Raw genomic sequence first — 24,764 nt, 5'->3', positions numbered from 1 at the left:
TTCAGAGTCTATTATTTTCTACTATACTATGCAGGTTCATGTTTTAATTTACTCTTTTTTCTGAAGATGGAGAGCAAATTAATTGTATGGTGAGAGCTGAGGGAGAGGGCTGTCCTGTCTTTTTTATGCCCATACAGCGAAATTTGACCAAGGTTCTTCCAGAGAACACTGAGCTATAACTCAAAGCTGGAGAAAACACATATCGGTCTGTGTAGAAATTCTGATGTCAGCTGTCAGGTCAATTCAAAGTACTCAGTGTTCCTAGCTTAAGGAAAATAAAAGTTTTATATCAGAACAGTTTAAGTTAATTGGTTTATGCTTATCTAAAGAGAAATACAGGTATATACCTATTACCAGGCAATAAAAACAAGAGATTGGGGTTAATACCAGATGCTCCCCTAAGAAGACAAACACAAAACTAAATGTTGCTGTGTCAATGCTGAGGGTCATCTAGGAGCTGTATAAAGTGTCCAGACCAGCAGGTAAACACTTGTGTGTTACAAAGTCCCAGATCTTTAGATTCTTGCCTTTTAATGGTGAAAACTTTTAGATGTGTATTAGAGATGCTTTGTTACAGATTAACAAGGTCATAGGCAATCTACCAGGATGCTAAATATGTCTATGAAAATTCACAGAGATTTTTTTTTCGTTACATACTACTTTAATGGTGTATTCCTAATGCTACAAAATTTATATTCCAGCAAACATAATTTCCTCTAACATCATTAAGTAAGCATAGCCTCAAGATTAAGAGTTACGCTTAAGGAAATAATTTTATTTATTTAATTTTAAAAATTGAATTATAGTTGATTTACAATATTATATTAGTTTCAGGTGTACAACAGAGTGATTCAGTATTTTTATAGATTATACTCCATTCGAAGTTATTACAAAATAATGGCTATATTTCCTTGTCACAGAGATTTTTAAGACAACATAAAATTGTAGGCATTCGCTTGCACTCTGCTATTGATTAGTGAACTGGCTGTGCTGAAACATCAACATAGCAATTAGTATGTCCTCTAATTAGTTCAACTTTCTTCTGCCTCCTCTCCTCCTTTGAGCATTTCTTGGCAATACAAGAGGCTAAAAGTTTGTAAATGTAGCACCCCATATAATTTTGTTATCAACACGTGTGTTTGATTCAATTACAGCTTGAAAACGAATGGCGACTTTCTTAACTCTTTCCCTATAAATCTAATTATATTTGTATATTTCAGGCCTAAAATGATAACCCATTGTTCACATCATTAATTATGTGTAAATATATTTTTTATTATGTGAGAAATAGTTTAAGGGTGACTGTTCGTAAAATGATATCTCCTTAGCTGTTTCTTTGTTTGCCTGAACCAATTATATAACATACTTATGAGGATAAAAAACTTTTAACAGCATTGTCCATGAAGTTTTTTAAGAGTCAACAGATTGGCAAAATGTGAAATGCTTTTCCACTAACTACAAAACTTCTGGTACTGAAATGACTTCTGAAGTTGATGATGCAGCTATGTTTTGCCATTTGTAATACAGCAAACCCAAATATACTGTCCTGAAAATAAGTAGAGTTAAGTAATGTCTGTTCTGTGCTCTATTGGCACTGTTTCAAAGATTCTTCCAGCAAGTCAAGTCTAAATAGTCAAACATCTATTGTGTTAGCATTGTTTGAAGGGGAACCCAAAGTATTGTTTTCCTGACCCAAATTATATTGGCATCTCATTTTATGGCTTATGTGGATAACTAAAAAAAAAAAAAAAAAAGAACCTGAGTGGGGATACTGACAGAGAATCAGTGCCTCTTACTTCAAATAGTGAAACTCTCCATGTGCAGGTTTGGGATGGCTGGGTGTGTGATGGAGGGCAAAGGAAGAGTGCTGGCCACAGAGCATAATTAGAGTCAGTGTCTTTTTGTTGTCCATTCATTCACCATATGGGAGATTCAGCCATGAAGGAACTGGATGCTTTACTTGCATTCAGCAGAACTCTACTGAGCTATGCCTACCCACACTGCAAAGTTGTTGTTTAAAACAACCCACCCTCCATGTACAGACTTCACAAGAACATTTTTACTCACATCTAAGTGAACCTAAAGTGGAATAAATAGAGTCATATTAATGTTGATTAGTGAACCCCTATCTGGACAAATCTCTTCTAACTTGAGGAAGAAAAAACAAAATGCTATGGCCTATCATTAGAGGCTATAGAATGATAGAAGCTTATTCGGAAGATTTAGAGGAAGAGCAAACCTTGTAAAATAGGTTACATCTTAGGAAACAAAGTTTAACAAATATTTTGTGTTTTCATGGGTTAGAAGCATATTGCTTCTGTGAAAAAGCAAAAACCAGAAGGTATATGGAAAATACAGTTGAACCTTGGACATTGCAGGGGTTGGAATGAACTTCTGCACAGTAGAAAATCCACCTATAACTTTACAGTCCACCCTCTGTATCCACAGGTTTAACCTACCTCAGATTGTGTAGTACTATAGTACGTGTTTATCGAAAAAACTCCACGTGTAAATGGATCAACACAGTTCAAGCCCATGTTGTTCAAGGTTCAACTGTATAAGCTAAAAAAAAAAATATTGAAAAGGATGAATTTCAAAGTCAGTGTCTAAGATGAAAATAGAAGTAAAATAATTAAACTAAAAGATTGAAAGAAAACAAGGTTAATAAAATAATCAAAATCAATATTAGGGCATTTATTGAGTAATAATGATCTTGTGGAAAAGAGATCACTAGTGAGTTGACAAACTTGAGGACATTTTCCAGATTTAGAATGAAAGCATATAGAAATAAAAATAATGAGAGTGTCTCTTCTTATAAGGGTACTATTCCCATCATGATAGCCCTACCCTCATGACATGATCTCATCTAAACCTATTTTTCTCCCTAAGTCCCCATCTCCAAATACCATTGCAATGGGGTTAGGGCTTCAACATATGAATTCTATGGAGACACAAGTATTCAGTCCATAATATTATCCTACATTGATAATCAGTGTTTCTAGTTAGAAACACAAAATTGGACCTGAGGAAACAGGAAAAAGCATGCAGTAATAATCTCAACTAAATCTGGACAATAATGTATTTTGAGCACTAGATAAGGGAGAGAAAATGTATAGAAGGTAGTGTAGTACATTTTTAAGCAACTGAAACTGTATAGACTTCTTATCTCTGGGTAATTACAATGATTGGGTCCATGCCACAGATATAAATAATAAAAGGTAAAATTGTTTTAATATGCATAGCTGATGTACAGACACCATGGCTCAATTTGCCAAACCTTAGTCTCATAAACAAGATCTATAACTATAGCTTTCATACAGTGCTTGTTATTTGAACTATAATTCTGTTTCCCAGGAAACTGGGCACTGGAGTTATCAAGTATTCTAATGTTATCAAAATAAGTCTCTAAATTACTGTTTTACTTTTGAAATTATTTTAGCTAATTCATTTTTTTAATTAATTAATTTATTTGTTTTTATTTTTGGCTGTGTTGGGTCTTCGTTGCTGTGCATGGGCTTTCTCTAGTTGAGGCAAGTGGGGGCTACTCTTCGTTGTGGTGCATGGGCTTCTCATTGTCATGGTTTCACTTGTTGCAGAGCATGGGCTCCAGAGTGCAGGCTCAGTAGTTGTGGCACAAGGGCTTATTTGCTCCCCAGCATATGGGATCTTCCTGGGCCAGGGATCGAACCGGTGTTTCCTGTATTGGCAGACGGATTCTTAAACACTGCGCCACCAGGGAAGCCCAACTAATTCATTTTTAAAGGAATCTCTACAATTTTTTTCCAATAGATTTTTCAACTTAGAACTAGATTTTAAAAAATATATTATTTTGGCTATTCAAAATTATACATTTCAATTTAACGTTACTATCACGTTAAGTGTATATTTACACTATAAAATGTGGATTGAAAAATACCGAAAGGGCTCAGATGCATCTGATTCAGCACAATGAGAATTCTCTCTGACTATTTACATTGGCAGTTCCCCATCTCCTTCAAAGTAATATTGGAATCTCATTTTTTTCCGGATGATAAACCATTGCAATATCGGAATGCTTATATAGCATGTGTTATTTCATTCTCGAGGTGCAAAGGGAAAAATGACAATATTTTTATTGCATCAGTATGGAGCATGGAAATAGTTGTCATGAAAGCTGATTGAAGAAATGCTCCTATCTCAAATCCATTTAAAGTGACTTTGAAAGGACTGAGCTATAAACATGAAATGACCAGAATACAATAAAGCCAATGTGACTGCTTTAGCCATCTTAGTAATTGATTCCAATGGCAGCTGCTGATGCAATCATCAGCATTTATCATTAGGAGAGTCCACATGATTGGATTGGCAATTCCCATCAGATTGTAGTGTGTGAGGGTGTATGTGTTTGCCTGTATGTATTCACACATTACATAGCTTATTTGCTATCATCAAATACAGAGGTCAGTGGGATAATCTGAGTTTTGCCAAGCAATAAGCTCATGTTGAATTATTATACCAGTGGCAGAATTTGAGAAAGGGTCAGATTTTTCAAATGTAAAAGGAAGACACTCTAAATTTGAGATACATTTTTTTCTGCAGTTTTGATGATTATTTTAATATCCATTAATAAAAATGCTGACTTACCAAATTAAAATAAAATCAGATAATACTATCTGATACTATGGCAACAACTAAAAACATGTTTATATGTCCTAAATAATTCAATTTGTAAATAAAGGGGAAAATCCAATATTTTATTGCTTTATGATATTTCAAGCATGTCAAACACAGTGAAGCCTATGTGAAAAAATACTAAGATTATTAATAGAACTGGAGTAGCTTATATTTTGAAAGATGTGGAAGTTAAAATGTCACAAACTACATAATTGTGATGATATATGTTTATTTGCAGTATCATTTTCCCATGTAAGATGGCAGAGCATATAGATGTTATGTTAGGTAGGAAAATACTGAACACATTCTTACTGGATTTTATGCATTTGAGGACTTACTTTATATATTTTTATTTTCCAATTTGTGTTCCACAGAACATAGTGCTATGAGAAGTTCTGTACAAAAAAAAGTAATCTATGGTCAAATAATATTGAAAAACACTGCGTTCTTTGTCCTCACCTTGGAAAGTCATAAGAAACAACATATTAAAGGCTTTGAGAAGCTCAGTAATGAAAACTTTTTAGTTCAATGACTGATTCTCAAACTTATTTAATTATTGAAACTTTTAAAATATAACATTACATAAACATAAATGTAGAACACACTTTGAAAAATACTGATATAAAGGGTAATATTGTTTTTTAGGACATGAAAAGTATTACATACTAATACTTATAAGCATAGAAAATAATGACTGGCAGGGGTATTGAAAGTAAGAAATTATACATTAGGTTCTTGAATCTTTTCCTCAGCATTCCAAGCTTCCTGTGAAGCACAACTCAGTTTACTCTCTGATATCTGCCTTTTGCCATCCGTGGACAGCTCTGATTCTTAGTTCCCTGGTTTCCAATATTAAGTTGGTATATATTGCTCCACACCTGCTCATTGGTCCTAATTGTACTTTTTATTCAGAGGTGTTAGGGATCATGGAGAGATATCATCCAAGATAATGAGTTGATTGTGATTCTCATCACATTGTGATGTGATTCTCACCCCCTTTGTGAGTGAGGGGGTTGGCTTGGAAAATACTATTTAAGATGAAGTAGTGAATGATATAAGAATCTTGTTTGGCCCATCCCTGCAGAAAAGGCACTGACAGGAATTAGGACCATGTTTTCCAGTGGAAAAAGAAAGATGGCCTCTTCCAAATTAAAGTTGGCTGGGGGTGAGGAGATAAGGTTTCTTTAGCCAGGCAGGAGGCTATTTAGCCTCAAAATTTAACATACCTGTTAATGACTTGGTGATTTTGGTAAAATGTAGATGCTAACTCACCAGTCTGGGGTTAGGTCCAAGATTCTGAGTTTCTAAAACTCTTCTAGGTGATACCAGTGCTGTGGATTCTCTGACCTCACTTTGAGCAGCAAAGCTCTAGGATACTCACAGTGCTTACTGATTCAGGAATGTGAGAATCTACTGAGTCAAGTTAGTGCAGAATAGTCAAGTTAGTCAAGTTAATGCAGAATTTTCCAAACTTTCTTTATCAAAAGAATTACCTGGAGGTTCTTCTCATAAATATGGATTCCCACATCTAATTTCTATATACGAAATAATATGCTTTAGGGAAAAGGGCCAAAATTTTATTTTTAGTAATTACCCAGGTGTGCCCTATGGTTAACAAGTTTACACAACGTGGAGATAATGCAGTGTTTTTCCGAGTTGATCTTCAGACCACAACCAAGCAGCTTACATAAGGATCTGCTCTCCTGAATTCTTATTGAAAATGAGCATGGATGTCCTCACTAAATGTTAGAATTCAAATCTCCCCAAGACCCTGATGCACACCAGGCATGTGAATCACTGATTATGAGTGCTACTTTTTGATGCGAGTTAAGAGATATTCCCCAGACTTTATAGAAGGTGTTTAATATTCTAGCCTGCCAGTATTCACCCAAGTAAGAGTGCTAGAAGTTGTGCCTCCCTGAGGTCATTGTGGTTACAACAGTGGTAATTAGCAAAAGGGCAGAGAGGAAGGGCTCCTTGCGGAGAGTTGGGCCTTTACCAACCTCCATTAATCTGAGAGATTTGTGTGTAAGAGTGTTGTAATGAGGCTGACAAGGTTTTTTATGCTGGCAATTCTAGCCAGATTGCTGAGTTTAGAGTAGAATTTTATTCTCCACAGTGAACTGCTGGGTTTGGTGGATAGTTACATGGTAGAAAATGAAATTTCTTAGTATATTTGAAAAAAAAATGGTCTTTTGAGTTGGATAAGTTTAGTGTTGGCTCTATTTATTTATCTTAATAGTAATACTAATAGTTATTCAGTGCTTACTCTGAACGAGGCTCTGATCTAGGTGCCAAACATTTCTTTAAATTTCTAAGCAAGTGACTTAAGCCATCTACATTCTTTCAGTTTCCTATTTTGGTTTCCAAACCATTATTTGATCTCCCTCATGCAAAAAAAAAAATTTTTCTACAAAAACCAACCCAAGTGACTTTATCTTCAATATTGGCAGCCTCTGTGCCACTGTAGGTGCAGTTCTGTAGTCTCCTCGGTTTCAGTTGATTTTTGCCTTCATTTAACCTTACTCCACACCCTAGACTCATAGCTGTTTCATTCTAGCTATTTCTAAACACCTTCCTAAATAACACATTGTTGGCCTAAAGTTCTGTACATTTACCTCAAATATGCCCTTGCTATATCTGTCCTTTCTCCTTATTCCTATGGTTTCATGATTCTTTTACTTTCTTCCAACCTATCTGGACACTTGCAGCTCCCTTCCTTAACAAACCTAGATCCTTGTTCACTTGCACTATGTCTCAGCAGACTCTTCTATTCTATCCTATTGGGTCTCACCATTCCTAGAAATTCTACAATCTCTTCCTCCTCACTGCTTGAACATCTGCGTACTAATACAGAAACTATATGACCAGGTAGAGCGGTGAGATTGTTGAGGGGGGTCTAATCTCCTTACGGCTGTGAGTACACCCATCAATCCTTTCACTCTGTTATGGTCTGCTCCCTGGAACATTATTCACAGGAATGATTCCAACATTTTAGTGCTATCCTTAAAGCTCTAACTAAGGGTTCTTAAGTCTGTCTGTATTTTTGAGTCACCCAAAGATATTTATTTTCTCATGATCAAACTCATACTAGAGCAATTAAATAAGAATCTGAAGGTTGGGTCCAAGCAATTGAATTTAAAATTTCTTTCCAAGTTGATTCTAACATGCAGCCATGTCTGAAACCACTGCTCTAATGACCACTGCCCAATGTTTTCAGCAGAAATATTTCATCTCCTAATCTTGAATTCACCCTGTTTGTTTCTTTCAACTCCTTTAAATTTGAATGCATCAACACTCATTCTAATCCATTTCCATTCTCAAGGATGAAATCTTTGGTCCTGTCCATGGTAAATCCTTCCCATTTGTCCTTGAAACCATTTATTTTTATTATCTGTGTCAGTTTCTGTGTCTCTATCTTTGCGTCTGTCTCATCTCTTTTTGCACCCATCTCTCTGTTTCTGACTTACTTTATGCATGGGGAGGTTGTGTCTATGCCTCTCCCAGTCTCCGTGTCTCCCTGTGTCTTTCTCTATGTTTTTGTGCCCATCTGGGTGGTGTGTTGAGTGTGTGTTTTCTCAGTTTCTTTATGCCTCTCTAACTCTTTTTCTCTTTCTCCATTTTTCTATGTCTCTTCCTGAGTTTTTTTCTCTCCGTCTCTGTCTCTGTGTGTATATGCATATCTCTCTCTGTGTCTTCTTCTCTATCTCTGCATTTCCCTCTCTCTGTCTCTTCTGCTTTTCCTTTCTCTCTCTCCAACTCCAGTACTATCACTGTTCCCTGTTTCTGTCTCTATCTCCTTGTATATATTTGTCTTTCTCCAATCTTTATCTCTCTATTAGCTCTTATTCTTAAGCCTATAGATATACTCGTATCTCTCCCATTAAAAAAGAGAATCATTATATGATTCTGAATCTCATGCTACATCCCTCTCATCTAAAACTCTAGAAAGTAAACTAATATGGCTATGTCCATTTCTTACTCCATCTACTTTTCAATAAACTTCAAACTGGCTTTTATCCCTACTCTGCCACTAAAACTGTTCTCATTCTGTTCACCAAGGGCCTCTAATTACTGAATCTAATAGACACAAGTGGTACTTTAACTCTCTAGGAAATTTGACCCTCTTAAGCAACCTTTTCTGTTTAATGTTCTTTCTTCTTTTGGCTTCCATGACATAACTCTCTAATGATTCTTCTACACTTACTAATATTGTGTCTAATTTTTTCAGCCTTTTATTTCTAGTCTTATTCTTACATATTGGTGTTTCCCAAATGTGATAGATTGACCAAAATATTTTTCAGCTCCTTACCAAAGATGGTGAAGTATGTTTCTTCACCCCAATCTGAGCTAGCCTTTTGTCTTGCTTACACCAAGAGAATGTGGTATAAGTGACATTGTTGAGATCTGGAGCCTAGTCCTCAAGAGACTTTGCAGGGTCAGCCCTCACTCTCTTGGAATATTGAAAAGCAGCTTATGATCAAAGACTGCTGTATAGAAATACAGCCCAGTCTATCCAATTGTCTCACCCGAGACTCACCTCCAGGTGATCTGTAAGTTAAATGCAGCCACATGAATGAACCCAGGCAAGACTGCCAGAAGAAAAATTGTCAAAATGACTATGCTACCCAAAGGAGTCTAAAGATTCAATGGAATCCCTAACAAATTACTAATGGAAGTTTTTACAGAACTAGAACAAAAGATCTTAAAATTTTTATGGAGACACAAAAGACCCCAAATAGCCCAAGCAATTTGAGAAAGAAAAATGGAACTGTAGGAATCAGGCTCCCTGACTTTAGACTACACTACAAAGCTGCACTCATCAAAACAGTATAGTACTGGCACAAAACCAAAACAGTATGGTACTGGCACAAATATTGATCAATGGAACAGGATAGAAAGTCCATAAATAAACCACACACCTATGCTCAATTAATCTATGACAAAGGATGCAAGAATACATAATGGAGAAAATACAGTTTCTTCAATAAATGGTGCTGGGAAAACTGGACAGCTACATATAAAAATATGAAATTAGAACATTCTTTAACATCATACACAAAAATAAACTCAAAATGGATTAAATGGAAGGCCAGATACTATAAAAATCTTAGAGGAAAACATAGGCAGAATGTTTGCTGACTTAATTCTCAGCAATATCTCTTTTGATCTGTCTCCCAGAGTGATGGAAATAAAAATAAAAATAAACAAATGGGACCTAACTAAACTCAAAAGCTTTTGCACAACAAAGGAAACCACAAGCAAGACAAAGAGACAACCAACAGAATGGGAGAAAGTATTTGCAAATGATGTGATCAACAAGGAATTAGTCTCCAAAATTTACAAACAGCTCATGCAGCTCAATATTTAAAAAATAAACAGACAATCAGAAAATGGACAGAAAAGCTAAATAGACATTTCTCCAAAGAAGACATGCACATGGCCAAGAGGCACATGAAAAGATGCTCAACGTTGCTCATTATTAGAGAATTACAAATCAAAACTACAATGAGATATCACCTCAAACCAGTCAGAATGGACATCATCAAAAAGTCTACAAACAAATGCTGGAGAGGGTGTGGAGAAAAGGGAACCCTCCTACACTGTTGGTGGGAATGTAAATTGGTACAGCCACTATGGAGAACAGTATGGAGGTTCATTAAGAAACGAAAAATATAGCTACCATATGATCCAGTAATCACACTCCTGGGCATATATCAAGAGAAAAACACAGTTTAAAAGGATACATGCACCCCAATGTTTATTGCAGCACTGCTTACAATAGCCACGACATGGAAGCAACCTAAATGTCCATTGACAGATGAATAGATATTGAAGATGTAGTACATATATACAATGGATTATTACTCAGCCATTAAAAGAACAAAATAATGTAATTTGAAGAATATGAATGACCCTGAAGATTATCATAGTAAGTGAAGTAAGTCAGACAGAGAAAGACAAATATCATGAGATATCCCTTATATGTGAAATCTAAAAAAAAAAAAAAAGATACAAATGAACTTATTTACAAAACAAAAATAGACACACAAACTTAGAGAATGAATTTATGGTTAACAGGGAGGAAGTGTGGGTGGAGGGATAGACTGGGAGTTTGGGATTAACATATGCACACTGTTATATTTAAAATGGATAACCAACAAGGACCTACTGTATAGCACAGGGAACTCTGCTTAATATTCTGTAATAACCTAAATAGGAAAAGAATTTGAAAAACAATAAATACATGTATGTGTATAACTGGATCACTTTGCTGTACACCTGAAACTATCACAAGACTGTTAAGCAACTCTACTCCAGCATTAAAAAAAGAAAAATTTAATTAACTCCATATGTATTTTATCATTTTTGTTTTAATCCATTAAGTTTTGGGGTGGTTTAACATGCAGCAATAAAAAGAGTGATATACCAGAATTCCTAATGTCACTAATTTCTCTTCACATTCTTTAACTGTCCTAGAATAACTTCTTAATGTTCTATTTTTAATGTTTTAACTGCCTTCTTTTTTTTTTTTTTTTTTGGTACGTGGGCTTCTCACTGTTGTGGCCTCTCCCGTTGCAGAACACAGGCTCAGGACGCACAGGCTCAGAGGCCATGGCTCACGGGCCCAGCCGCCCCGCAGCATGTGGGATCTTCCTGGACCAGGGCACGTACCCGTGTCCCCTGCATCGGCAGGTGGACTCTCAACCACTGTGCCACCAGGGAAGCCCTTAACTGCCTTCTTTATATTTATGACTGACAGATTAATTATTTTTTAGCTCTAGTCTCTCTTGAGGATCCCAAAGCCATAAATTTAAATTTTAAGCAATATCAATGATTGAATGTCCCATAATTACTTCTAACTCAAAACATCTAAAAACTTAAAAACACTATGTGTTTTCTAATTCATTTATTGGCACCACTACCCACCAATTTCCTAACCTTAAAATCTGGCAGTCACTCTTTTTCTTTTTCTTTTTTTAGGCTGTGCTATTCTGCTTATGGGATCTTAGCTCCCTGACCAGGTTTTGAACCAGGGCCTATAGGAGTGAAAGCATTGAGCCTTAACCACTGGACTGCCAGGGAATTCCCTATGGGTCACTCTTGAATCCTGCTGTTCCTCAAAATCCTTATCTAATAAATCTTTTGGTATAAATCTAACATATTAAATATCTCCTCTTGCTGCTTGTTCTCATTACTCAAACATTTGCTAGTTCTTGTCTGGACTGGTTGACTGGTTTATCTGGCTTTATTCTGAGCCCTCCTCAAATTTTTACTACTAAGTTAAAATTTTTAACTAAGTTAAAAATTTGACTGATTCATCCATAAAAAAATTAATCTGCTAGTATGACACAGAACTTTTCAGTTTGGCCCTCACCAACTTATCCAGCTTTACCATCTCCATTTCCTGTCTCCATGTTCATCTACATGACATTTTCAATGTGAGAAAAACTGGACTATATAAATATACATATATAGGATGAAGTTTCAAAGACTGTGCTTCAAATAATGCCTTTTCTGTGGGGGAAGATGGGAGGATTTTTTTTTTTTCATTAGCTTGGTCCTATTCAGCCTTCAAGATGAAACTCAGGAATTACCTTCCCTAAGCAGATTGGGTTAAAACAGCATCTTCTGATTTTTGCTGTAATATCATGTGCATATTTCTATCATAGCAGTGGTCCCACCGTATTGGAATTACCTGACTTCCCATCTGTCTCCCTGCATCTCTTATTAGCTCTTTGAGCCTATTAACACATTTCTCTCACAATTCCCAATATGATGCTCAAAGCCTGATACAGAGGTAACTCAATAAGTATGTGTTTAACTTTTATTTTGAACTCAGTTTTCTCAGCTATGTGATTAGTCATATCATTATTGTGAAGTAAAATGTAATTTACAAAACTATTAGCTTTCTTTCTACTCCCAGCTGGAGAAATAAAATGGAGACTGGAGGAAAAAGGCTAGAACTAGGCACAGTCTACCTAGATAATGTGAGTTAAACATTATAAAAAAGAATATTAAGGATAAAATAGGAATTATACCTTCCAGGATATCTGATGATTTTCTCCCTGAGAAACTAGACAAATGGAAGCAGATTCTTCAGTTTCTTCATTAACTTTTGCAAAGGGTTCCTGATATGCTTACAGGCCTGGTCCTTCAAGAGTCAATATTCTATATAAGTAGGATAAAGCTGGATTAGGAAGGGATCAACATAGGTTGTACTAAGTCATGCAGTTTTTGGTTATTAGAATTTTTTCTGTGTTTGTTTCATTTCTATGCAGTACATTTATTACATTGTTAAATTTAACTCAGAACTCCTCTTTCTCAAGATGTTTTCAGATCCTGATTTGTGAAAGGCAAGGAACATGACCATTGTAGGGAGAGAAATATCTGGATCTGGAGACAATAGAAAAGTTAGACTTTTTACAATTGCTTTCTTTTGTTTTTAGTTATTCTGGATTATGTACTTGGAATGTCAAATAACATTTTAAAATGAAGGAAATATTTGGGTTTATCAAGGAAGGTGTTATGGTCAAATCTTTGTGCCCCCCACCCCATCCATATGTTGAAATCCTACCTCTCAATGTGATTGCATTAGGAGGAGGGCCTTGGATAGTAATCAGACCATAAGGGTAGAGACCCCATGAATGGGATTAGTGTCATTTTAAAAGGGACCCCAGAGAGCTTTCTTGCTCTTTTCCTACCATGTAAGTAAGCTCTCTGTAATTTGGAAGAGGGTTCTGACCCGATCCTGACCATGCTGTCACCCTTAACTCAGACATCCAGGCTCCAGACTGTGAAAAATAAATTTCTGTTATTTATAAGACACTCAGTCTGTGGTATTCTGTTAGAGCAGCTAAAACTAAGACGGAAATTGGTACTGAGAAGACAGGGTGCTGCTATAACACATATATAAAAATATGGCAACATTTAGCCTTCCCCCCAAATAGGTAGAGACTGGAAGAGTTTTGAGGTTCATACTATAAAAAGCCTAGATTTCCATGAATGAACTTTTAAAGGTGATTCTGGTGAAAGCTAAGAAAGAAGAGAGCTGTAGAGAAAACATTAAAGTTAGAGAATACGTAAATAACCATGAACAGAATGTTGGTATAATATGGATGGTAAAGGTCATTCTTATGAGATATCAGGTGGAAATGAGAAACATATTATTGGACAATGGAGGAAAGGCAATTCTTGTTAAAAAGTGGCAAAGACTTTGGATGAATTGTGTTCGTGACCTAGTGTTTTGGGTAAGGTAGAACTCACAAGTGATGAAATTGGATATCTAGATAAAGAGCTTTCTAAGCAAACTGTTGAAGAGGACTTGGTTCCTCCTGACTGCTTATAGAAAAATGTGAGAGGAGAAAATAAACTGAAGATGGAACTCTTAAGGAAAAAATAACCAAAACATAAATTTTGGACAATTCTCAACCTGTCCATATTATAAAAAATGAGAATGTTTGGAAGAGAATACTAAAGGCATGGCATACCAACCATTTGATAAGATTAGTTGTGGGTGCGAACCATGGATTTAATCAACCATCTCGACAAAAGCTAGAAATAGAGATGGGCTTATGCTAGCAGAAACACTGCCACTGGGACTAAAGGAAACAGAAAAAGTGGGGAAAATGAAGGAAGACAGATTTCTTAGAACCAATAAGATCAAAGCATAAAACTATTCAGCTGTGGTCACAGACTATTCTTCAAGATAAGAGAAGAAGAATCCCAGAGGCAATTCAGAGATCATCAGGGAGGCCACTTGCACCACAGGCTCAGCATTCAGGGGCCAGAGGCCAGGATTTCTTCCACTTCAATATCAAAGGGTGGGAGACCAGATGACTAGTGGAGATATGGGGTTGGGGCCAACCAGATGAGACATGAAAGCTCAGCTCTTGGAGCCTTATCTCTGCCCAGACAGAGAAGATTGATTTGGCTGGGGTCACTGCAGAGATTCACAGTGGAGGCAACACTTTGCTGAGCTGTTGGGGTGACACTGTCACCCCAATAGGTATGGAAGGGAGAACATCCAGCCAAAAAGGATTGTTCTTGAAATTTAAGATCTTATGGAGCATGCCTATTAGGTTTTGAACTTACTTGAGACCTGTCATCCATTTCTTCTTTCCTATTTCTCCCTTTTGGAATACTAACATTAATTCTATTCCTGTGCCACCATTGCATTTTGGAAGCACACAACTTCTTTGGTTTCACAGGTTCACAGCTGGAGAGGAATTTTGCCTGAGGATAAATTGTACCTTGAGACTCACTCATATTTGATTGAGATAACATTTAGATTAGACTTCAGACTTTAGAATTGATGCTGGGACTAGTTATGAATTTTGGAGTTGTTGAGTATACGTGAGAGTATTTTGCATGTGAGAAGGACATAAAATTTGGGGGACTAGGGGCAGAATGTTATGGATTGAATGTCTGTGTACCATACCCCTTCATATGTTGAATCTTAACCTCCAGTGTGATGGTATTGTGAGAGGTTGCTTTGGGGAGGTAATTAGACCAGTATGGTGGAGTCTTCATGAATGGCATTAATGCTTTTATAAAAAGGACCCCAGACAGCTCCCATGCTCTTCTTCCACTATGTGAAGATACAGCTAGGAGTCATTTTTGCAACCCAGAACACCACCATGCTAATATTCTGATCTTGGACTTCCCAGCCTCCAGAACTGTGAGGAATAAATTTCTGCTGTTCATAAGCCATTCAGTCTGTGGTGTTCTGTTATAGCAATACAAATTGACTAAACAGTAAGGTTGCTTAAAACAAGTTTAGAAACACTATTTTTAACATATGTTATACTAAGCCCTAGAGGACCTTACATGGAGTTTTCGGAATCACATTCCAAGAGGCATGGAGAGAAACTATAATATGTGTGAATAAAACTATCTAGAATAAGAAATGCAATTACTTTATTTATAGTTACACAAATATGCTTCCTTAAAAAATTGACTTTAATTTTTTTAGTGTTTTTATGTTCAAAGCAAAATTGAAGGGAATGTACACAGATTTCCCATATATCCCCGGTCCCCACAAAAGCATAGCCTCCTTTATCAGCAGCATCTTCCATTTACTACAGCGTGATCCATTTACTACAACTGATTAACTTACACTGGCACATCTTCATTGCTCAAAGTCCAAAGTTTACCTTTGAGTTCAATCTTAGTGTTGTACATTCTATAGGTTTTTAATTTTAATGAAGTCAAATTTATTAATTATTTCTTTCATGAATTGTGTCGTTAGTGTTGTATATAAGAAGACCTCACCATACTCAAGTTTATCTAGGTTTTCTCCTGTATTATCTACTCAGAGTTTTATAATATTGAACTTTATATTTAGGTCTATAATCCATTTAAAGTTAATTTTTGTGAAGGATATAAGGTCTGGATCTAGATTCTTTTTTTTCTTTTCCTTTTTTTTTTCTTTCTTCAGATGCATATCTGGTTGTTTAGCATCATTTGTTGAAAAGACTATCTTTACTGCAATGTATTGCCTTTGCGCCCTTGTCAAAGATCAGTTGACCATATTTATGTGGGTCCATCTCTGCATTGTGTTCTGTTGATCTATTTGCTTATTCTTTCACCAGTTCTACACTGCCTTAATTATTGGAGCTTTATAATAAGTCTTGAAGTCAGGTAATGTCAGTCTTCCACTTTTGTTCATCTTTTTCAATACAGTGTTGGCTATTTTGGGTATTTTGACCCTCCACATAAATTTTAGAAACAATTTGTTGATATCTACAAAATAACTTGCTCCTGATCTTCGAGGGAAAAGTTTAGAGTTTCTCACCATTAATTATGATGTTACCTGATTTAGTAGATTTTGGTAGATAGTCTTCATCAAGTATAGAAAAATTTTCTCAATTCCTAGTTTACTGAGAGTTTTTATCATGAATGGATGTTGGATTTTGTTGAATGCTTTTTCTGCATCTATTGAAATGATTATGTGATTTTTCCTTTTTAATCTGCTGATGTGATGGATTACATTACCTGCTTTTTGAGTGTTGAACCAGCCTTGCATAATTGAGATACATCAACTAGGTCATGGTGTATACTTCTTTTTATACTTTTTTGGGGACTCAGTTTGCTAATATTTTGTTTGAATTTTTATGTCTATGCTCATGAGAGATATTGGACTGAAGTTTTCTTGTATATCTTTGTATGGTTTTGATATTAGAGTATATTACTGACCACATAGAATGAGATAGGAAGTATGCCCTCAGCTTCTATCCTCTGAAATAGATTGTAGAGAATTGATATAATTTTTTCCTTAAATGTTTGATAAAATCCACCAGTAAACACATCTGTGCTTGGTGTTTTCTGTTTTGGAATGTTATTAGTAATTGATTAACTTTCTTTAGGAGGTATAACATTATTCAGATAGTCTATTTCTTTTTGTATGAGTTTTCACACATTGTGTCTTTTAAGTAGTTGGTCCATTTCATCTAGGTTAACAAATTTGTGGGCATAGAGTTGTTTATCATATTCCCTTATTATTATTTTGATTTCCATGAGATCTGTCAGGGTTTCCTCTCTTTCATATGTGATATGAGTAATTTGTGTTTTCTCTTCTTTACTTAGTTACCCTGGTTATAGGATTATTGATTTTAGTGATCTTTTCAAAGAACTAGCTTTTGGTTTCTTTGATTTTCTCTATTGATTTCCTATTTTCAATTTAATTGATTTCTGCTCTAATTCTATGACTTTTTTTCTTCTGCTTACTTTGAATTTAATTTGCTCTTCTTTTTCTAGTTTTCTAAGGTAGAAATTTGGATGATGATTTTAGATTTTTCTTCATTTCTAATATACACATTCAATGTTATAATTTTCTCTCTAAATACTCCTTTTGCTGCATTTCACAAACTTTGATAAGTTATATTTTCATTTTCCTTTAGTTTGAAATATTTTAAAATCTCATTTGAGATTTCTTTTTGACCCTTGTTTTATTTAGAAGTGTGTTTCTTAATCTCCATGTATTTTGGGATATTCCAGTTATTGTTCTATTATTGATTTCTAGTTTAATTCATTGTGGTCTGTGAGAAGACACTGTGTGATTTCTATTCTATTAAGTTTGAAATTTATGTGAGGTCTATGGCTCAGAATATGGTCTATTTTGGTGAATGTTCTATGTGAGCTGGAGAAGAATGTGCATTTTGCTGTTGTTGGACGAAATCATCTATAGATGTTGATTATGTCCTGCTTATTGATTTTGTTGTTGGGTCAACTACGCCCTTACTGATTTTCTGTCTCCTTAATCTGTCCATTTCTGATAGAGAGATGTTAAATTTTCCTAATAAGATGGTGCATTTGTTTATCTTTGCAGTTCTGTTCATTTTTGGCTATTATAGTTTGTTGCTCTGTTGTTAGGCACATATGAGGTTTTGGAGAATTATCCCCTTTATAAACATTATGTAATATCCTTCTTTATCCTTGATAACTTTCCCATGCTTTGAAGTCTGCCCTGTCTGAAATTACTATAACTACTCCTGCTTTCTTTTGGTTAGTGTTTTCACTATGATGGATACTGGCAATAAAAAAAAAAATTTGGTGCTTGCCCTCAAATAATTTATATAATACTCAATTACATACAAAGCAGTGGTTTCTGGGGAAAGCATTCTAAACTTAAAATAAACCAGTCAAGGGCTTCCCTGGTGGCGCAGTGGGTGAGAGTCCGCCTGCCGATGCAGGGGACACGGGTTCGTACCCCAGTCCAGGAAGATCCCACATGCCGCGGAGCGGCTGGGCCCGTGAGCCATGGCCACTGGGCCTGCGCGTCCAGAGCCTGTGCTCCAGCCAACTTTTAAATCACATTAAAAATTGTGGCAAATCAGAGAATATGATTATTCCAATTAAATTTATGTAATTTAAAAATATATGTGATATAACCAAACTCAAATACTATTGCATTGCATGTATACACATACACACACACACAAACACACACACCCCAAAAAAAGAAGGAAAGGAGATTGTGATTGGTGGAGAATGAGCCATCAAACTCATGTTGGGAAAGAGAAGGGCTGAGTAGAAACTCTTTCTTAGACTTATTTTGTTGATTACTGAGCAGTGACCATCGTTTTTGTCATGTAAGAATTTGATTATAAACTATTAAAATAACAAAAGGAAATTAGCAGTGTGGTATAATGCATTCAGATATTCACATGAAGTTAATAGATCTGTATTTTTTTTTGGTAAAGATGGTCAAATTCCAATTTTTTGTTAGATATCTCATAATCCATGAGTCCTCAAAGTTCATAACTAATGAGTTCTGATAGTGCTAAATAATTATCTGTAATTGTAGCATTTATTTGAAATTCTGGTTCATAGTTTTATAATCTTTAAGATTATTCTGTAGTCATGTTAAGAATAAAAGAACAATCTTTTAATTAATACATTTGATATTTTTCTAATGTTTTACATTTATACTTCTGTATTTTATTATTCTTGCTCAAAAGCCTGGAGGTTTAAATTTGACATAAGACATTGTGAAGTAAAAAAAAAAAAAAAAAACAACTAGAGAAACTGAGAAACAAAACTTATGATTCTAAAGAAAACCTTAATAATAATATCTACACACATGTAATTTTATACAGAATGTATAAGAGGAAACACAGCTATAGTCTGTGAAACATCATACAACACAGGATATACTTAACATTTTATTTGATATTACTTAATAATTTATATACATTGTATAAAGTACACTAGAATCTCCTCTTCTAAGTTCACTTTAAAGTTAGATTTTCATAACATTCTAACCTGTGAACAATTTGTTATCAATTTTCTTTACTTCAGAAAATTACATTAGAATTTTTGGCAAGTCAACAAAAAATCTCAAGTTCAAGAATATTGGTGCTATTTAGCTAACTTAAGTACATCTAATTATCTTGCATTAAGTTTGAGTTCTAATTTCTTTCCTGTTTCAAGCAATAAACATTTTCCTATGTGTAATTACATTTAGGATTTATTTTTGTAAAAAATGTAAGTGTACCTTTTGTGCATCTTTCTCCCTAATGCTTCCCTAGTTACAAATGCTATCAAATCATTGCCCTTTAAGCAACGATGGAAAAGTTGGCAACCCTCCAACTTAATTTTGAACATTTTCATTATTTCCTAATAAAGCAAGAGGGCCATAGTCTCAAAGTATAAAGCAAAATGTGTTCTACATCTGAAATATGCTCCAGTGAGACATCTAAACATGGAGTCAGGGCAACCAAGAGTAGTTAGTGTACAAAAAAACTGCCACAAGCAGCAGAAACCAAAGTGGAAATGAACAGCTTCTTCTTAGAAGGCAGAGCTCATTCTCAATTTGCTTTTTTTTTCCCCTTAAGATATCTAGGATACAATAAATTTTAGAATGTTCTCTGTATTGCCATCTGATTGCTCCCTCCTTTTTAATTTGTAAATTGATATAATCTGGGATCTCAAGAGACAGAACGATTTTCTGAACCATCAGTGCAATTACCTATCAAAGTTTGAAATTGTTTGTAAAATGACATTGCTTAGAAAAGGCAATTCTTTTCAAAATTAAACAAGATCAGGATAACAATCATAGCAATCATACAATGGTACAATGTAAGGTTCATTACTTGTATCTTCTAGGGCAAAGTGACATCAGGTGGAGTAGGTACAAAATTCACCATTTTTGTCTAAAAATAGACACACTTTCTAGAGGAATAAATTATTTTTTCCTAATAGTAATTGTTAGGTAATTAAAAAAAACAACATATGAGAATTATAATTGCTTTTAATACATTTAAAATTCACAAGTTATTTAAAGAATAGGAATAGTTACTATCAGTATTAATTATATGGCATAATGTCACTATCACATATGGATGTACATGCATTCTTTAGTTTCATCAGGAAACTTCATTTAATATTAGTGATCAGAGTGGGTGTGCTCAGGGTGCACACGTTGATGTCACCTCACCCGGCTGCTCTGCCCACCCGCCTGCCCCGGGCACTTGTCTAGCCCAGGCAGGCTGGGGTCCACCAGCCCTGGACCAGGGTCCTGCAACCTGACCGCCTTGGCCAGCCTGGATGTAGAAGTTAAGGAAGGGTACACAGAGACTCGGATGGCTACACATCTGACATATCAGCAAAGAATCATCTTTTCATTTGCGGCAGAAAACTAGGCAGAAGAAGTAAATCTAGCAGAAAACATTGTTGTTTCCTAAGAATACTGTAAGGATTAAAATACAGATAAAACCAAGTTCCTGATAGAGACCTTCAAGATGGCGGAGGAATAAGATGTGGAGATCACCTTCCTCCCTACAAATACATCTACATGTGGAACAACTCCTACAGAACACCTACTAAACGCTGGCAGAACACCTCAGACTTCCCGAAAGGCAAGAAACTCCCCACGTACCTGAATAGGGCAAAAGAAAAAAGAAAAAACAGAGACAAAAGAATAGGGACAAGACCTGCACCTCGGGGAGGGAGCTGTGAAGGAGGAAACGTTTCCACACTAGGAAGCCCTTCACTGGAAGAGACGGGGGTGGGTGGGGGGGTGGGGGGGGGAAATTTCTGAGCCATGGAGGAGAGCTCAGCAACAGGGGTGCGGAGGGCAAAGTGGAGAGATTCCTGCACAGCGGATCGGTGTCGACCAGCACTCACCAGCCTGAGAGGCTTGTCTGCTCACCCACTGGCTGGGATAAGTGGGGGCTGGGAGCTGAGGTTCCGGCTTTGGAGGTCAGAGAGCCCAGGGAGAGGAATGGGACTGGCTGAGTGAACACAGACTGAAGGGGGCTAGTGGACCACAGCTAACCAGGAGGGAGTCCGGGAAAATGTCTGGAACTGCCTACAAGGCAAGAGACCATTGTTCTGGGGTGCACAAGGAGAGGAGATTCAGAACACTGCCTAAATGAGCTCCAGAGATGGAGCGCGAGCCACAGCTAACAGCATGGACACCAGAGATGGGCATGAAACGCTAAGGCTCCAACTGCAGCTACCAAGAAGCATGTGTGCAAGCCCAGGTCACTATCTACACCTCCCCTCCCCGGATCCTGTGCAGCCCACCACCGCCAGGGTCCCGTGATCCAGGGACAACTTCCCCAGGAGAACACACGGCACGCCTCAGGCTGGTGCAATGTCATGCCGGCCTCTGCCGCTGCAGGCTTGCTCCGCATTCCGTACCCCTCACTCCCCGCCCCCCCCCCCCCACCCCCGCCCTGACCCAGCCAAAGCTGCTACTTTAACCACATCCTGTCTGAGTGAAGAACAGATGCCCTTAGGCGGCCTATACACAGAGGAGGGGCCAAATCCAAAGCTGAATCCCAGGAGCTGTGAGAACAAAGAAGAGAAAGGGAAATCTCTCTCAGAAGCCTCAGAAGCATCGGATTAATTCTCCACAATCAACTTGATGTACGCTGCGTCTGTGGAATACCTGAATAGACAACGAATCATCCCAAAATTGAGGCGGACATTGGGAGCAACGATATATATATATTTTTTTCCTTTTCCTCTTTTTGTGAGTGTGTATGTGTATGCTTCTTTGTGTGATTTTGTCTGTATAGCTTTGCTTTTACCATTTGTCCTAGAATTCTAATAGTCCATTTGTTTGTTTGTTTATTTGTTTTTGTATTGTTTTTAGCTCTTGCTATCCTTGATGGATTTGTTTTTTTGGTTTGTTTGCTCTCTTCTTTCTTTCATTATTACTTTTTAATATTTAATAATTATTTTTTATTTTAATAACTTTATTATTATTTTTTCTTTCTTTTTTTCTCTCTTTTCTTCAGAGCTGTGTGGCTGACAGTGTCTTGATGCTCCAGTTGGGTGTCAGGCATGTGCCTCTGAGGTGGGAGAGCCAAGTTCAAGACACTGGTCCACCAGAGACTTCTCGGCTCCACATAATACCACACAGCAAAAGCTCTCCCAGAGATCTCCATCTCTACGCTAAGAGCCAGTTCCACTAAACCACCAACAAGCTACAGTGCTGAACACCCTATGCCAAACAACTAGCAAGACAGGAACACAACCCCTTCCATTAGCAGAGAGGCTGCCTAAATTCATAATAAGGTCACAGACACCCCAAAACACACCACTGGACGCAGACATGCCCACCAGAAAGCCAAGATCCATACTCATCCACCAGAACACAGGTGCTAGTCTCCTCCACCAGGAAGCCTATACAACCAACTGAACCAAACTTAGCCACTTGGGGCAGACACCAAAAACAACAGGAACAATGAACTGGCAGCCTGAAAAAAAGGCACCCCAAACACAGTAAGTTAAGCAAACTGAGAAGACAGAGGAAGACACAGCAGATGAAGGAGCAAGGTAAAAACCCACCAGACCAAACAAATGAAGACAAAATAGGCAGCCTACCTGGAAAATAATTCAGAGTAATGATAGTAAAGATGATACAAAATCTTGGAAATAGAAGGGAGAAAACACAAGAAACATTTTACAAGGAACTAGAAGAACCAAAGAGCAAACAAACAATGATGAATAACACAATAAATGAAATTAAAAATTCTCTATAAGGATTCAATAGCAGAAAAACTGAGGCGGAAGAACAGATAAGTGACGTGGAATATAAAATAGTGAAAATAACTACTGCAGAGCAGAATAAAGAAAAAAGACGGAAAAAAATTGAGGACAGTTTCAGAGACCTCTGGGACAACATTAAACACACCAACATTCAAATTATAGGGGTGGCAGAAGAAGAAAATAGAAAGGGACTGAGAAAATATGTGATGAAATTATAGTGGAAAACTTCCCTAATATGGGAAAGGAAACAGTTAATCAAGTCAAAAAGTGCAGAGAGTCCCATACAGGATAAATCCAAGAAGAAACACGCCAAGACATATATTAATAAAACTATCAAAAATTAAATACAAAAAAAAATTAAAAGTAACAAGGGAAAAACAACAAATAACATGCAAGGGAATCCCCATAAGGTTAACAGTTGATCTTTCAGCAGAAACTCTGCAAGCCAGAAGGGGGTAGCAGGAGATATTTAAAGTGATGAAAGGGAAGAACTTACAACCAAGATTACTCTATCCAGCAAGGATCTCATTCAGATTTGATGGAGAAATTAAAACCTTTACAGACAAGCAAAAGCTAAGAGAGTTCAGCACCACCAAACCAGCTTTACGACAAATGCTAAAGGAACTACTCTAGGCAGGAAACACAAGAGAAGGAAAAGACCTACAATAACAAACCCAAAACTATTAAGAAAATCGTAATAGGAACATACATATCGATATTACCTTAAATAAAAATGGACTAAATGCTGCCGCCCAAGGACATAGACTGGCTCAATGGATACAAAAACAAGACCCATATATATGCTGTCCACAGGAGACCCACTTCAGACCTAGGGACACATACAGACAGAAAGTGAGGGGATGGAAAATGATATTCTAGACAAATGGAAATCAAAAGAAAGCTGGAGTAGTAGTTCTCATATCAGACAAAATGGACGTTAAAATAAAGGCTATTACAAGAAACAAAGAAGGACACTACATAATGATCAAAGGATCAATCCAAGAAGAAGACATAACAATTGTAAATATTTATGCACCCAACATAGAAGCACCTTAATACATAAAGCAAATGCTAAGAGCCATAAATGGGAAAATCGACAGTAACACAATCAAAGTAGAGGACTTTAACACCCCACTTTCATCAATGGACAGATCATCCAAAATGAATATAAATAAGGAAACACAAGCTTTAAATGACACATTAAAGAATTAATTGATATTTATAGGACATTCCATCCAAAAACAACAGAATACACTTTCTTCTCAAGTGCTCATGGAACATTCTCCATGATAGATCATATCTTGGGTCACCAATCAAGCCTTGCTAAATTTAAGAAAATTGAAATTGTATCAAGTATCTTTCTCACAACAACTCTATGAGACTAGATATCAATTACAGGAAAATAGCTGTAAAAATACAAACACATGGAGACTAAATAATACACTACTTAATAACCAAGAGATCACTGAAGAAATCAAAGAGGAAATCAAAAAATACCTACAAACAAATGATAATGAAAACACGATGACCCAAAACCTATGGGATGCAGCAAAAGCAGTTCTAAGAGGGAAGTTTATAGCAATACAATCTTATCTCAAGAAATAGGA

The sequence above is a fragment of the Globicephala melas genome, chromosome 17, assembly GCF_963455315.2.
Source record: "Globicephala melas chromosome 17, mGloMel1.2, whole genome shotgun sequence".
Taxonomy (NCBI): Eukaryota; Metazoa; Chordata; class Mammalia; order Artiodactyla; family Delphinidae; genus Globicephala; species Globicephala melas.
This window is presented reverse-complemented; position numbering follows the sequence as displayed.